Raw genomic sequence first — 13,389 nt, forward strand, 5'->3', positions numbered from 1 at the left:
TTAAAAGAACATTTTCAATACTTTAAAAAATTTAAATAAAGCTGGTGTAGTCCACATTTCATCTGAAACCCTGGACACATGAACTAAACAATCCCAGCAGCAAAGAGGGTAGGGAGAGTAAAATTGCCAGATTTTGCTTAAAAGATCTTGTACATTTGTCTGTCCAAATTTCTCATAATTAACTGAGAAAATAAGTTATAGTCTCTCCCGTCACTGAAGCTTTATCAGTTTACCGGATTCCCCATCTGTGAACCAATAGGCATAGAAAACTCATCACTTAGTACAAGGACACATACAAAAATATCAGAAATCTCATCAGGCATTTCAGCCACCTTTGACCACCCCCTACAGAAGACGTAAATTTCAACAACAAGCTAAAAAGCCAGTTGTGGAAATAATAAGCTAGAGGAATGATCAAATACTGTTAGCAATCATGCAAATAAATAGAATAATATTAATCTTTTTTGTAGGCCAAGTACTTAGGCACTACATATAATCTCCAGAAATTGCCTAAAGTATGCATTATTCTCTCCTTTGTTAGATGAAAAAGCTGCGTCTTGGAAATATTAGGCAACTTCTCTAAATTTACACATTACTAGGATTCCAACCCAACTATTATCAAATCCAAATTAAGGTTTCTTTCCATTATAGTGTGGTTGCATTTGAGTTATGCAAATCTTCATTAGGGAAAATTCTCTCTTAATGCACAAATTTTAAAATTGCATTAATCCCAGAAATTATTAAATTTGGCAAGAATAACATAAGCTCAATATTGGTGGACTGAGTTAGTTGCAAACTAGGTTTGCTTTCCATTTCTGCTTTATCAGGTTAACAAATATACCTGCCATCTTCCATTAGAATCAGTTTTGAATTATATTAGCATGAAATTATGGCAGGCCCTCTACAACATAGAATGTGACTAACCCTTATACCAGGCTGCCTCAAATTTTTTAGCAAAAATTAGTTTCTGGGAGTTATTTGCACTCTTCATTTAGAAAGATTTTATAAAAACAATGAGGAAATAAATGTTTGAATGGATGAACACTTGCATATTCTTTTTTTTTTTTTTTTTTTGAGACAGAGTCTCACACTGTCGCCCAGGCTGGAGTGCAATGGTTCAATTTCGGCTCACTGAAACCTCCGCCGTCTCCTGGGTTCACATGATTCTCCTGCCTCAGCCTCCCAAGTAGCTGGGTTACAGGTACACACCACCATGCCCGGCTAATTTTTTGTATTTTTAGTAGAGACACGATTTCACTGTGTTTGCCAGGCTGGTCTCGAACTCCTGACCTCGTGATCTGCCCACCTCAGCCTCCTAAAGTGCTGGGATTACAGGCATGAGGGACCGCGCCCAGCCGAACACTTGTATATTCTAAAATTGTTTAAAAATTTTATGTATATCCAAAAATATAATAAACATTTTTAAGCAGTTTATTAAGTCATACTCTACACATTTTCTTGTTATAGTAATGTTAAGGTAAGAAAACGGGAAATGACAGTAATGTAAATTATGACTCAACTAAGCCAAAAAAGCAATAAAGAAGACAAAGAAACACTCTAAATTTTGTGTCTATAATTTTGAGGAAATTTTACCTACCTTCCTACTTACCTAAGGACACAGAAATAGTGATTTAAATTAAGCTAAGTGTGTATCTTAATGATCACATATAAATCATGCTGTCTGTATGATTTGCAAATATTGAGGTTTGCTATAAATATAGCCTAAGCATATTTATTCAAAATATCAGTAAAAACCATAGCTAATTAAACTACTCTTATAACACATACAATATTGACACTTGAAGTAAAAGGGAACTTCAAAAATTGGTGAAAATATATTTATTAGGATGTATTTATAACGATCTTGGCAGGCACTCTTCAAACTTAGAGAGTTAGAAGTGGAAAAGCGATGCCTGTGCCAAATTCCTTCAAAAATGTTACACACTCTAATATAGTGTACATGACAAGCCTGAAGTATTGAAAAGAAGCCATTTGAATTATCTGAGCACAAAAAAAGGCATCTGGAAATTACCTAACAAGTGAAACATCCTATTCACATTTTCTGGAATCTCATAATGCTGAAAGGATGTTCGGCACGCCCTGAGCTTATACTAATTTGCAAGCTTTTGAACAAGTATTAACAATTTCAAAAAATAGGTACTATTTTGGGGGTGTATCACTAATGAAATAGAATTTTAACAGAAGAAAAAGAATTTTAACCTTAATTTTGTTACTTTTGTGTTTCAATTCCTATTACAACATTAGTATTTATTGTCACGCTGAGATCCATTTAGAGACAATAGTAGGAAAAAAGGTCATCGTGCATTCTCTGTTCTGCACCCTAAGGCTACTGAGCATGGAATGAGCTAAACAAAGCATCCTAACTCATTTTAGAACATGTCTATAAAGAAATGCAACAGTTCATATCAGTCAGTGTGTTTCTGCTAATGGCTTTCAGATTTTAACTCTAGGAAGCTATAGTAAGGGTGTTTTCCACGGAAAAAACACAGCCTTTTGACTTTCTGCTAATCCTTTCCTGATGGTGCACCACTTACCACCAGAGTGTTGCTCAGGATTTACTCTTTAAAGTTGACTATTACAGGGTCAACTAGGACCGGAAGTAACTTGATTTTAACTGTTACTACCACTTCCTCTCCCACAGTATGTACTATCTCTTTTCCCTCAGTGTTCCTTTTTCCCTGTCAAGAAACTACTGCACATGGCAACAGGGACAGTATTGCTTTAGTCATTAAGGTAGCTTCACTAAAGCAATGGACATCAAAATATTCCAGTTAATATGCTAAATCCTGTATGTCACTGTAATGGGCTATAGTAGCTATGCACACTCCTATCCTCCTTTTGCTAACACACTTCTTTTTGTTTTAGGAATTGCCTCCTTAACTCTCTGGGTCCCCACTTGGGCCCGATAAACAAGCCCACCCCCCAGAATAGTGGTAAAATATTAAATCAGCCTGGGTAATGAAAGGATTCCTTAGTTCTATGTTCTAGTACATATTTTTTTTTCTTAAACTAGTTTGTTTTAGGTATCTGTCACTTGTAAATGAGTAGTAAGAGAATTAAAATTATTGGAGTCACTGAGATTATTAAACCATACATCCTGGGTTGGCAACCTTCAACATCCAATCTAAACATGGGAATCAACTTAAATTACAGGGACATGAAATCTACTACTTGAAAAGGCTGCTTGTCTCTAGCTCCATCTCTTGCACAAATTCTCATATTCTCCCTGTTATCATGACGTAGCAAGTTTTGGGTTTTGTTTTGTTGTTTTGTTTGTCACTTTTGAGATATTTGTGGAAACTGTATTGAATTGCAGGTCTGATAATAAAGATGCTCTTACTGGTTAGTAGCACCCCTTATAATATGATTTGAGGTACTAAGAGTCCCCAATTATTAGTTCAATCCCAGGTACCAAAGAAACTAGTTATTTGTTTATTAATTTTTGTGTTGTTGTTGAGAAGGAGTCTCACTCTGTCACCAGGCTGGAGTGCAGTGGCGTGATCTCGGCTCATTGCAACCTCCGCCTCCTGGGTTCAAGTGATTCTACTGCCTCAGCCTTCTGAGTAGCTGGGACTACAGTTGTGCGCCACCATGCCCAGATAATTTTTGTATTTTTACTAGAGACAACGTTTCACTACATTGGCCAGGATGGTCTCGATCTCTTGATCTTGTGATCCGCCCGCCTCGGCCTCCCAAAGTTCTGGGATTGTTATTTTAACTAAAGATCCCCTTTCTGAATGTTAAGTAGCATTTTCCAAAGGCTTTATTTTTAATGTAAATTCTATAAATAAGGGTAAAATCAAGGCTTTTAAAATAAACTTTGTTTTTGGAGTAGTTTTAAACTTCCAGCAATATTGAGCTGAAGGTACAGAGATTTCCTATTTACCCCTTACCTCAACACAAGCATAGCCTCCCCATTATCAACGTCCTCTACCAGTGTCCATAGTTTACATTAGATTTCACTCTTGGTGTTGTACTTGCTATGAGTTTGGAAAAATGTATAATGGCAAATAGCCGTCATTATAGTATCATACAAAGTAGTATCACTGCCCTAAAATTCTTCTGTGCTCTACTTATTCATCCTCTCTTCCCTAACACCTAGTAACCACTGAACATTTTACTGTCTCCATGGTTTTACCTTTTCCAGAATATCATATAGTTAGACTCAAGCAATGTGTAGCCTTTCCAGATTGGCGTCTTTTACTTAATAGAATGCATTTAAGTTCCCTCCATATCTCCTCATGGCTTGAAAGCTCATTTGTTTCTTAGTAGTGAATAATGTGACATTGTTTGGATGAACCGCAGTTTATCCACTCACCCACTAAAAGACATTTTGATTACTTCCAAGTTTTAACAATTACGAGTAAAGCTGCTATAAACATCCATGTGCATGTTTCTTTGTGGACATGTTTTCAGCTCCTTTGAGAAAACACCAAGGAACTTCATTACTGGATTGTATCATAAGAGTGTGTTTTGTAAGAAACTGGCTATGCCATTTTACATTCCAACAGCATTTGGTGTTGTCAGTGTTCTGGATTTTGGCCATTCTAACAAGTGTGTAGAAGACTATTGGTTTTTTTCCTAGGATTTGTTATTGATTTTGTTTATCAATTTGCTTTATGATATAGTAGAGACCATAATAGCGTTACAGAGACAGAATGGCCATCCAGAAAGCTAACAAACACTACAAATTCACTTTGCTGTTCCACAATTTTGCCCCCAGCTCATTTCCAGGACAAGCCTACTGTATAAATGGTGCAATCTAGGACGTGCTTGGAACCTAGAATATGGATCATATTCCAGAATTTTCCCTCGGGAAAACTCCAATGAATTTTCCAGTACAATTCCAGGCCCCCTATAACTTTTGATAACTTTTTATATACAAAAATTTTATATACAAAAAGGTTTACAACTTTTTAAGTACAAAAACTCCTGAAAGATCTGTACCAAGATCTGAATTACTAGAAAGATCCTTGCAGGCCACGAGAAGAGTGTAGATGCATAAGTACAAAAGAGCTTAGAAATAAAGTACACAAACCTGGTATCCTGGAAATTATCCTGGAGCAGTTGATTTGGCTCATTCAATGAGTAAAAGTCAGTAAAATGGAGTTGTGATAGGGTTCTTTTGGCATTTACTGAAACGGAACTTTAATGAGACTTGTAACCCATTATACACATCTATAAATTATTTTACCTTATTTCTCAAATAAAACAAAAAAAATTGTGAAATACCTAATCAATACGACATCAGATGCTTTTCATATTTGTGATTTGTCATCTTAGAAAATAGGAATAATAATGAATAAGCTTATGTGAATTAATGAGTAAATTATTTCCACATTTGATTTTTCTCTTTGAACAGTGATACTGGTTGGAAACTAAGAAATGTTAGACTATGCCCGCTTATCAATCATTTTGATTTCTATAAAGGGATACCACCTCCTGGATACCACCTCCTACTCATTTTCATTGAATACATACTTAAAAATTATAAAAACGTATTTTAATTTGGTACTGTAAAAGTAACTTTAATAAATAAACCAAGCAACCATAATTTCTATATCACTGAAGGGCAAAAGGAAACCATAATTTTCAGATAATACTATAGGACTAAATCAATTAAAATTATAAATTGATTTTTTAATGCAGGAAATAAATCTTTAAACTACTTCAAAATTAATATTTTATACAATTATATTGAAATATAATAAAATCTAGTGATATCCCAGTTATTGTAGCCTCTTTAGAATTCAACAGAACAGTGCTTTAAAGCAAAATTATATAAAAAAATTGGATCAAGCACTCAAATTAAAAAAAAAATATATAAATCATTCCACTTAATGTTTTGTTGAATTACTTAAAATACTAAGAAACTCAGATATGGTTTCTAGAGGTCCCTTTAATATATTGTAAATATGCTTAGTCTTTAAGGATAATTATACAGGCACTCATTTACATGAAATCTTCCTGTTAATGGATAGAATTATATTTTTGAAATCCATACCCTCTCATGTTTTATTAAATATAATGGGATCATTAAATATTAAATGCCTCTTTAGTAGAATATTGTCAGTATATACAACATTTCATGAATTAAGTTCCACATTTAAATATTCATCAATTGTCTTACTAAGAATCTGTAACCATATTTAATTTTCTTCTAAGTTCTAAGTTTCTTTCATTTTTAAATAACTTTTTTTCATTTACTGCAGTTTTATTTTATATTTTTGTTTTAAAAACGTGTAGGTGGAAGAATGATATGGGTTGGAAAAGAAAATAGTCACAATACTTAACATTTATGGAGTCCTTATCATGTGACAAGCAAGGTGCTAAGTTAAAAAAATTATTTCAGTTAATTCTCACTCTAACACTTTGAGGTTGATAGTTCCATTAAATCCAAATTTACATTTGAAGAACTTAAGATGTATACACAAAATCTCATGCAATTTAGTGAGAAGCAGCTCAGGTTATTAAGAGTTTTAATTCTGACTAAAATTTGGAAACATACAACTAAAAAGGTCATAGTTTTTACAATACGCATTAGCTAAACAAGCACTTGTTTATAAATACATGAACATAAATACTACAGAAAAACACAAGCAGAAAAAAAAAATTCTCCTGAAATTATCTAACCATTAACAAGAGAGTTTGCTCATTATAAATGAACAAAAAACAGCTACTAAACTGTTTACAGAATATATTAATTTTGATTGCTATTGTTAAAGACTTATCTATTTAAATAACTACATATTGTTAAATGTTAACCTGATAAATCTGGTGGGAAACTTATGCAGGTTTAAGGTCAACTATAATGAAACCTGTTCCAAAGGGCAGGAAGGGAAGCAAAATCTAGGTTAAAAGCTCTGTGAGTTTTTGTTTCGAATTATTAAGTATAAATGATTTTAAGAAATCTGCCATTTCACACAAAGATAACTAACGTTTAAAGCTCCAAAACACTTCAGATGTGGTGCAATCATCCACTTCTTTTTCATATAAACAAACTCTCAGCAAAACAGGAAATTGGTCTCCAAACTTGCAGAAAGCAAAGGCAGAAATGGAATTCCAGATCAGCCATGAATGGCACCTTAACTGGATACTGTTCTGTCTTTACTTTGTCTCTCGTTCCTGTCTATTCCCCAAAACCTAGAATTAGATCTAGAACACAGCAGATGTTCAAAAAACATTTTCTAAATTAATAATTTTTTAAATAAAAAATGTTAGTGGTACAACAGTTTAGGCAGAGTAGAAGGAGAGATTAGCTGTATCTTTTATTTAAGTAAGTAAACAGTTTATAGGTAATACATGATTTCAAGATTGCATTTGCGGAAATATGGGAAAAGGCTGCTAAGTTGAAGATAGGATAAACAAAATGTTTAAAGCATACTAACATGCTGAATAATAGGAACCAGATGATCAAACTAATTCAATTAAACATAAGTTTTACTAAAAGCAATGAGTCAATAAATAGGATGTAAGATAAAAGTAAAAAAAGTAGGTGGCCAATGAGGGTTTCAAAGCCAAGGAACCCGAGACAAGCTGTATAATGATATTGTGTGATCCTAAGAATTTACTCAAAGTGAAAGGAGAGCTAAAGTTATTGAGAGTTTAATTTACTGATGAGAACAGATACTTAGAGAAGTTTTACTATCTGCTAGGTTTCATGGATGGAACAATGAATACAACAGCTAAAAAACCTGGAACTCAATGAGACTATAAAGACAGAAGCATTTCACAACTAGAAAGTTACATAAAATAGCACAAGTTAGCACTGGCTAGAACTTGGCCTAAGGCCAAAGTCACAGAAGATACTGCAAAGGAAAAGGAAATAGAAGTAGGAAAAATATGCACCTTGGAAGCCAGTGCCAAAGAAAAAGGATACTACGATCTGGTATCTAACAAAAGATGCCCATCAGGAGAAGCAAATGCCTCTCTCTCTCCCTCTCTCTTTGTTTCTCAGACACTCCAAAACAGGCAGGGTGCACATGAAAAAGCAGCATCCAATCTGGCTCTGGCTGGATGGTGGTCAAAAAGTGGATGGGGAGTGAGAGTGCTACTAAAGCAAGTCAGGTGTTCCCATTTTGTTTTGTTTTGTTTTCTCCATGTCTGTGGCCACAGCTCCAAATCGGGACCTTCCCTAGGGGTAATTCTCATCCTTCCACGCCCTATACGAGGGCTGTGTTCAGTGAGTTTATAACAGCATACACACCCCTGCAGGGGGAGAACTGGGCTCATTTATCCTTATCAGTTCCACCAATTAGGAAAACAGGTGCATCCCAGAGCAGTTGTGGTACATTAGTAGATGGCAAGGTACTGCATGGTCTGAAAAGTCGGGGAGACAGCTGGGCTAGGCATAAACAAATATGAGATGCTGACTGCTTTGAAAGTTCTATATATACCATAGTTTTTAATAAACAAACATTAATAATCACAGTTATCACTACTGTGGTTGCATAATCAACACAATCAGGCCAGATCAGCTAGTTTTAATTCAGTTCACTCCACTGACTGAAGGCCTATCAAATTTGAGTAGATTACGTAGCAGCAGAATAGGAGTAAAATGAAAAACTAACTTCTAGAAGATCTATGATCTGGTGGGCAAGACATTCATATTACTAACAAGAAGAGGACTATGTTCAAGAATACTCAGAGCCCTATCGAAAAGGAATTCAGGGTGTCAGAGAGAAATTTTTGGAAGAGAATTGGAGCTGAACTTCAGTTCTTCACAAGTAGTAAGAAAAATCCTTTATACTAAGCAATATGCCTTGCATTACACAGCAAAACAAAGACTAGTCATTGAAAATGGCATTTGGCTGGAAGAGTTCCTTGTGTAGTCTCTCCCAACTTCTTGGCCTCTGCGGGAGGTGGAACTTTCAGTGAGCCGAGATCGCGCCACTGCACTCCAGCCTGAGCCGGGCTACACATACACATACCCATAGCCACAACCTGGGAGATTGCTCTGCTCCCTAACACATTCCATTGAACTGGACTGCAAATGCAGTTAGTGTCCAAACTTTTTTGTTTTGTTTTTGAGATGGAGTTTCGCTCTTTTTGCCCAGGCTGGAGTGCAATGATGCGATCTCGGCTCACCGCAACCTCCGCCTTCCGGGTTCAAGTGATTCTCCTGCCTCAGCCTCTCGAGTAGCTGGGATTACAGGCATGCGCCACCATACCCAGCTAATTTTTGTATTTTTAGTAGAGACGGGGTTTCTCCATGTTGGTCAGACTAGTCTTGAACTCCCAACCTCAGGTGATCCGCCCGCCTCGAGCTCCCAAAGTCAAACTAACTTCTTAAAGTGAGTATCCTTCTTAAAGTGGGTAGGAAGTTTTTTATCCTTCTCCTAATGTCTACTAATTTAAAAATGCAAGGTCCATTTTTAACAATTAGAAGAAAGCTACTACACCTTAGATGTACTCATTGCCATGCCTTCTTTCTATATTCACTTGAGAATTGCATTCCCCATAATAGCAGTGGGAGATGGAGTGAGGCAACTGCTCTGCATTCAGGAAGACATGACCCCCATATATTAAATTCTGTGGGCAGGTACACAAAAGTATCATCGCTAAATTAATCGCAAGAGGACAACTAAAGAATTCTAAGTATTCAGCAAGTCGAGTCCCAAATGCCTGAACAAATTTAATGTCTTGCAGAAAAACATTAATATCAAGTAAAAAAGTTAAAACCCAGTTCACTTAAACTGCAGTAACTATTGTTGCTTGATAGGTTATTTATTAGCCTTCATTTCAATCTAGTGTTTTCCTAATTCTCCATGTTAAGTGTCTTGATGACTTTTTATTTAGTGTTGCCTTTTCTGAAACTGGGTAATGGTAGTTGTCTGAGGAAGTTCATTGACAGGCTTTCAGAAATGCTTACTCAGCAGCAACTGGCTATGCCAAAGGAGAGTTGTATCCCACTAATGGGGTCAGCTAAGCCATGGGCCACTTTAAAAATATGAAATCATAGTCTGAATTTAAAGTGGTCAATATGAACAAGATTTCTTCTTCGGTTAGATTAGAATCTTTTAATTGCATTGAAGGTACTTCACTTACTGATGCATTAACTGAAGTACGTTCAGTTTAGACCCACTAGCAATTATCAGGTCAGCAATTCTACTAAAATAACTGCTTTTATTAAGGAGCAAAAAATATTTCAGAAAAGCTTGCTTTTAGTGACATTGTGGATAATTTCGTATACATCCGGAATAGTGAAGTATATATTGAAATATTTTAAACGGGGTATGTGTAATCATTTAGCATCAAAGAAGCAAACATCAATGAATGCATATTTTTCTTGTTCTCTCATCTTAATTATTATTAATGAGCCATGATTAAATATTAATCTCCAGAGTGATTCAAATCTCTCTGAAAAAGTACAGACCAAAATTTTGTATATTACCTCATTAGCTTAACTTAATAAAAGTTATATTTTAAAAATCCTTGTGATATTACCTGAATATTAATATAAGTTATATTTGTTAAAACTTTGTAATATTACTTAGGTTTAATGAACCATATTTTGATTGATAATTCATAAGTCTGATTAAGAATTAAAATATCTGCTGACCAGAGTGCCCATATGTCTTTGAATACAAACTTCCAATACTGAGTTAATATAATATAGTTCATAAGGTTACAAAGGAATGTTATTGGCAATATATTAAAATATAGAACTACATGCATATATATAGCCCTGTAAAAATTCACAACTTGGTCTTCACTTAAGTACCAGAGTTATATAATCACATCAAAACTAATTATATTTAGGACAATAACTCTTCAGCCCAAAACATAAACCCACATACCAAAAATTAATTTGAATCTCTTTCGTTTGGTTTCATCTTATTTTCTTCTACTGCTGTCTATAGAGAACTGGATTAACAATCTTATTACCTATTAAATTTCACTATTAGAAACACTACCTCATAAAGCTTTGGGTACCAAGTATGGCTTATTTTCAAGGTTACTTGGAATTACACTTGAAATCATTGGTACACTCATTTACCCATTAATGTTTGGCATGTGTAAAGGCTTAAAGTGATATTAAGATGTGTGTGCTTTTGAAAATGCTGCAAATTGAATGGAAATAGAACTCTTAGAGAGTGGGTGGAGTAGCTAGCAGTAAGTGGCCAGTTTGGGGGTTCAGAATGAGAATGTCTTCTGTGTCAAGCTAAATAGTTTGTTCTTAAATTAGTATTGAAAAGAGTGATCCTGTAGAGAGCTTTTCATAGAAGGGAAAAGTAACCTGACCTTTTTTTTTTTCTTTTTTTAAGGAATGTAAAGCTGGAGACTGTGGAGGGTGAGAGGCAGTGGGGACTAGCTGTTGAAAGAGAGAATGTAGTAGTAGTAAACATGAAAGACTGCAAGGATTCAAACAACGTTATGGCGATAGAGGTGAAAAGAAAAGGCCATATAGAGATTATGAGTTAAGTTAACATGGGAGGTAAGGGAGTTGGAGGGGTTAAGGACAGCCTCAAGTGTTTTTGTTTTGTTTTGTTTGTTTGTTTGTTTGTTTTTAGCTTAATCTTGAGGTGGCTATGAGGGCATTAACTGAGCTAGGGAATTGCAAAGATGCAGAAGGCCTGGAGAGAGGCAGCTGAGTGGAAAAGCTAATGAGTTCAGTCTTTGGACATGTTACACTTTTGTGTGCCTACGCATCTTTTGGTGAAGAAATATGGGAGGCAGTTCAAAATAAGGAGATGCAACATGAGAAACAGCTCAGGCCTAGATATCTAGATTTATTTTATTAATTAGCACTAACTCTCTTGCTCTTGTTTGTGCCTTTTAAAATAAGTGTGTGTGTCTATATATATATATATATATATACACATACATATGGATTTTTAACACGCTTTTTTTAACTTGCATTCTTAACATCAAATTGTGCAAATAATTCAAGAAAGTGATTGTAAAAGGCAAGCAGAACGAGCAATTAGGAGAGATGGAAAAGCTCAAAAAGACTTGCAGAACTCTGTTATCTAGCGTAGTAGATACCAGATGAGAGGCTGCTTGAGACATTGGGAAATGTTATATTATTTTTAGCGTTTTCTGTAAGAGAAGGCATAATATATTATACAAAGGTTTCTATTTAAGTGATAAAATGATTTTCCAGTTGCCTATAAAGCTTATATGTGTCACAAATCACTTCCCTAAGATGCTGGATAACTTACGTTGTTCTCATGTCAAAGGTTAACGAACACAATGCTTATGTTCTATCATAAGTAGAAAAATTAGATAAAGCCAATATTGTTTTAATATGTCTGAGTGAACTGATTTCTCAGGTTATAATATTGGGAGCCTACCATGTATTAGACTTCAACCTAGGCATGGGAGACAAAGATTTCTGCAATGGAGGAATTCACTGTTTCCATCTCCTGAGAATATGTGATTCAGTCTGTTCTCTGGAGAAAAAACAAATATTTCATCAATTCCCTTTTGGAAGACCCTGAAAAATGAATACAAGCAAAATAAATTCTTAGTGTTGCCTTAGTAGCAGGTGGTGGTTAATCACAATGAAGAAGCCATTTGTGAAAATAGAAAGTCTCAAAGTGATTTAAAATACTGGGCATCTTTATTATAAAATAATTTCTTGAAGTTGATAATGTCCACCTATGTATATCACACTTGCTGAATGTTTTGATATTCAGATAACATATTTTCCAGTTCATCATCATGCAGCTAAATATATTATTTAAAGCACCACTTGTGTTGTATATTGAAATTCCAAGAATGAAAAATAAAAATTGTAATGCAATGCAAAAGCTAATGTTTGACAGAAAACTCTTCTGGCTGCCATGTCTGAGTTGACAAGTTAAAAGGGAAAATAATATGGATTAAATGCCTTTACATCCCAGCAGGTGTCTAGTCATCAATAATATTCACTGAAGGCCATTGTGTGTAGAGCACTTCTCTTCGTTTCCTAATTCCCCGCTTGGCTCCAGGCAGAAATAAAGGGAGGTAGACAACGATGTCTGACACCTCTAAGAACTCTGAACAGAAAAAAGCTTTCCCTGCAATATGCAGGTATTATTTCATCAGCACTCTCTTAAAAGATATCCGTGGGATTTATCATAAAATTTATTTTATTAAAAATTGGCTTTGGAATTCTAGGCATAATAGTCAAATTCCAAACTACTACACAGGAATAATACAATCTGTATTTTCAATGAAAAAAAAAAAAAACCAGATATAGACAAGAAATCTCCAGGAGAAGAAAACAAACTGATTTTATTGGGATTTATTTTTAGCATAACATTTACAGATTAAAAGATGTGATGTCCAAAATATTTGATGCAAAAATAAGAAACTGATGAAAAAAACTTTATATCTATTTTAAATGGTCTTTTAGTGAGAGTACAAAAATGATACATTGCA

At 34.8% G+C, this 13,389-nt stretch overlaps 1 protein-coding gene across 6 annotated transcripts in view; it reads right to left on the reverse strand.

Moving 5' to 3' along the window:
• CADM2 (cell adhesion molecule 2) overlaps window positions 1-13,389 on the reverse strand; it is a 1,117,716-nt gene that overhangs the window by 1,080,317 nt on the left and 24,010 nt on the right. The gene's annotated exons all lie outside the window — the stretch shown is intronic.

This window comes from Symphalangus syndactylus, chromosome 21 (genome assembly GCF_028878055.3).
Source record: "Symphalangus syndactylus isolate Jambi chromosome 21, NHGRI_mSymSyn1-v2.1_pri, whole genome shotgun sequence".
NCBI lineage: Eukaryota > Metazoa > Chordata > Mammalia > Primates > Hylobatidae > Symphalangus > Symphalangus syndactylus.